We start from the raw sequence: 4,551 nt of genomic DNA on the forward strand, positions 1-4,551 counted from the left end.
CACGTGTAAAACATATGGTGTTGAAGATTTCAAAATTCAAATCATCTTTTGAGATCTTCAGTATAAGTATGGGCGAAAGTGGAAGACAAAATTAACCACTTCAATATACAAGTATCATTAAATGGAGATATCTATTTTAATAATAACACTAACCTATTCAATTAAAAGTAAGTAGTAGATTATAATAACATCGGTCTATTCAATTATCAACAAGATAGTAGATGTAATATATTTTCTAAGATAAGATCTCAATCTCATATGTAGGCAAGCCGATCAAATGACATGCCAAACTCATCTCAATCTCATCCATACGTGACAAAGTCTATCTATTACCTTTACCTATATAATAAAAAAAATGTTCCTAATAACACGTGTCACATTCTCCTTTTATTTTATCATAGACACTCACACATTGTATCATAAACTTTTATTTAATTCATGTGACCCTTCCTTTTTGATGCAATGCACCACACTATAACATTTGCTACTTGTCACTTGTCAGCTCGTGGGGAATCTCATCTAAAAACCTTCATCATGTGCAATGCATCTCATCTCTCATGTGTTATAACCCCTATTAATTTCTTATCAATACACAGTGACATTTGTAACACCGTGAATTTTCTGTCTTTGTTTTATTATAACAACGATTAATTTTAGAAATTAATCGGAATTGAATTAGACTATACCATAGTTTAGTTTTAATATTGCTTTGTGATTTCTATTTTTTAGTAAATTTTCATAATTTTCTGTGACGGAAAGTTTTTGAGCTATTGTCGGGCCCAAATTCGCACGAATTCGGCCCAATAACATGTTTTTGAGTTCTGTAACTCGGAATCGAATTTCGATTGCGCCATTGGCTTCGAAATAATATTTCGAGTCAAGATAGACATCAAGTTTGTCTAGAATGCATTTCTAATTATTTTTCATTCTTAATTCTGTGTTTCGAAGTTCTAACCGTAAACCAAAATCGGGAGATTTTATTATCCGACCGGGTATTAGCCGACAATACTCGGGAATGGTTTAATCGAGAATGTGTCATCGAAAAGGTCACATCACTTTCATGTAAGAATCTTGCTTGTTAAACAAGCAAAAGTACATATTCTCTTACCCAAAATCACTCAACAAATCCTCTCACTCACCATCATTAGACACATCACCTATGTTAGTCTAAATCTACTTACTTTGCATTAAATTTTATGATTTGATGAGGGTGAGGCTCTCCTATAAATACCTCACCCCATTCTCTCATTTTTACACTAAATTTCCTATACAAACTAAGGTAGTCTTTTATTTTCTCTTCTTCATCTTTTTCTCATGTTCTTAGAAAGTTATGAGCTTTTATTATGTTGTTCATAAAGTAGAGTTTATATTTGTTCTTTAAGTATTTTATGAAGGCATAACTAAAGGGGTGATAATAAAATCATATGCACCTTTATGTAGTTTTTGGCTTTTGTAAATCTTGAAATTTCTTCCTTATTCTTAGATGGAAAAACTATATATTTGGACAATGTTAGATGAGTTATTTGCTTGGAAATATTAGAAATTATTGTTAGTATTTGAATATGTTTAAAGGTGATGATTTTAACATCAAATAACCTTTAATGTGTTTAGGAAAAAGTTTGTATTTTATTCTTGAAAGTTTATGATGTTGATGAGTTGTTGTTGAAAATGTTTCATTTTTAGAAAGTATTATGTTTAAAAATGGTTTAGCATATTTTACTCTTTGATTTCCAAGTTAAAATAATGATTTGGGATAAAAGATGATTTATTAAAGTCTTGACTTCATAAACATAAAGTGTTATGAAGTTTTGGATATTAAAGTAATAGAAAGTCTTACCTTAGAATTTATTTTCATGACTATGAAATTAACACTTACTAACCCTTGAGGTTTTTCCTAAAAAAATTAGGTGTTAAAATGTTCATGAAAATTTGTTTTGGTAGTATACTTGAAATAATGAGATTTACCTAAAAGTCTCGACTTTATAAACTTAACTAGTAAGTTACCCGTGCATTCGCACGAGACAATAGTTTTTGTTGCTCATGTTTTAGCAAGTCAAATGTATTTAATAAAAGCTATGCTATCTACTCATTTTTAAAACATGCTTTATTATTATATAGAGTTCATGGAAGACTCATTAAATGGGAAGTAAATCTATGTGAGTTAGTAAGTCTCGCATAAAATTTAGTCAAAGTATATACTAATTAAGTAGTATGTTGTTATTATTGTTCTAAGGCACTAAGATCATGTTGCTTACTCAATAAGGAGCTGTGAATCCACCATAGTAGTCAATTATGAAGGAAAAACCTTCACGGCTCTATATGGTAAATGTTATGAAGGTGTATGAGAAAGTGAAATGCCCCAACTATGAAAATCAAAGTGATAGCAACAAACACACATTTGCACAAACCACAAGAACGATAACCAAGGTATCCGATAAATATCAACTCCCAAAATCAACATCTGAATGAAAAACCAGAGCCCTTTTTGTAAAAAAAACATTCATCACATAACCACTTATCATAGAATTCCATGAGACAACATTTTAATCACTCAATTCATCAAACATCTTATATGCACCTCTCAACATCACCAAATTTGAAATAAGCTGCAATGAGAGAGTTAACAACAACATTATAAGAACCAAAACCAATTTTATAAACATATCCATGGACCCTTTTACACTCCATTTCCTCCCCCTATGCAGCAAAACACTTCAAGACATAAGTAAATGTAAAAGCATTCTCTGAAACTCTCAACTCCTGCATTTTCTTAAAAATACACAAACTTACACTATAATTACCAATCCTTGCATATTCAGTCATAATAAGATTCTAAAGGAAAACCTTATCATTGAGAGTCTTATCAAATATTTTTCTCCCTTCAATTAAATCACCACAATTTACATACATGAAATCCAATTTTGCCCCCAAAGCCTCTTCAATCTTCATACCATTGGAAGTGGTAATGGAATGAACCTTTCTCCCATCTTCCAGAGATTTAAGCTTAGCACATGTGTCCATAATGATAACATAAGAAACAAAAATACCATTGGATTGACTTTTGAAGGTGAATATATATTTCAATATTCAACAAAAACAAAAAAAAACGAACTTATAACAGAGGGTCATTCACAACAAACTTTATGGAAGTAGAAAATAACAACAATTGTATGACCTACAAGATCCATACCATTTTTATTAAGATACAAAGTAAACTGTAACGATCACATAGTTCTTATTTTATGTTTAACCACCAGTTCATCAATTTTAGGCTCTAAAGCATGTGGTTCTTTCAAAGCCGAAGCCTTTTTATATTTGCAATCTTGTCTCCATTTCTTCCTTCCCCAAACACCTTCATTGAAAATGAAAAATAGTCTACGAAAAAGAAACTGACTTTAGGAATAAAAAAAGTAAGAATGAGCAATCTACTTCAATATTTTGATGTACATGTATTAGAATACACAGTCGCCAAAAAGATGAGCACAATAATAACTTTGGATATCATAGCCTTACCTTTTCCATCAGATTTTGGTAATCACTCATTACGGATTCAAATGGACCTACACTATACAACCAAAAGAATTTACAACCATGAAACTAAATAAAAGTGGAAAAAAATGAAAAATATTGACCTTCAAAACGTATAAAACATAGATACAACCATGAAATCAAATGAAAGGGAAAAAATTACCTCCCAAATCTAGCAAGCAGAAATGAACCTCAAATAACTTGTCACCAGTTTTTGTTACCAACAATGAACGCGAAGGAGGTGGAGAAACAAAAGGACAAAGCAATGACATGAGAGAGAAACAGATGGGAGAGAAGAAGACCAAGTGGTTCTTTTGAGTGTGGTAGTCATCCAGACTTCAAATGATTATAAGTTGGACTTTAATGTAGGCTTTTATGGTATTTAATGTGAGGTTTTATGGTATAATCGGTAGGGCCCATTATCCCGTGTGTGATGGTGCAGAACAGAACATGGAGTGGTTTGAGCGGGAAAATTGTTGCTATGAAGGCATAACTAAAGGGGTGATAATAAAATCATATGCACCTTTATGTAGTTTTTGGCTTTTGTAAATCTTGAAATTTCTTTCTTACACTTAGATGGAAAAACTATATATTTGGACAATGTTAGATGAGTTATTTGCTTGGAAATATTAGAAATTATTGTTAGTATTTGAATATGTTTAAAGGTGATGATTTTAACATCAAATAACCTTTAATGTGTTTAGGAAAAAGTTTGTATTTTATTCTTGAAAGTTTATGATGTTGATGAGTTGTTGTTGAAAATGTTTCATTTTTAGAAAGTATTATGTTTAAAAATGGTTTAGCATATTTTACTCTTTGATTTCCAAGTTAAAATAATGATTTGGGATAAAAGATGATTTATTAAAGTCTTGACTTCATAAACTTAAAGTGTTATGAAGTTTTGGATATTAAAGTAATAGAAAGTCTTACCTTAGGATTTATTTTCATGACTATGAAATTAACACTTACTAACCCTTGAGGTTATTTCATTAAAAATTAGGAGGTGTTAAGATGTTCATGAAA

The sequence above is a fragment of the Lupinus angustifolius genome, chromosome LG18, assembly GCF_001865875.1.
Source record: "Lupinus angustifolius cultivar Tanjil chromosome LG18, LupAngTanjil_v1.0, whole genome shotgun sequence".
Lineage (NCBI taxonomy): Eukaryota > Viridiplantae > Streptophyta > Magnoliopsida > Fabales > Fabaceae > Lupinus > Lupinus angustifolius.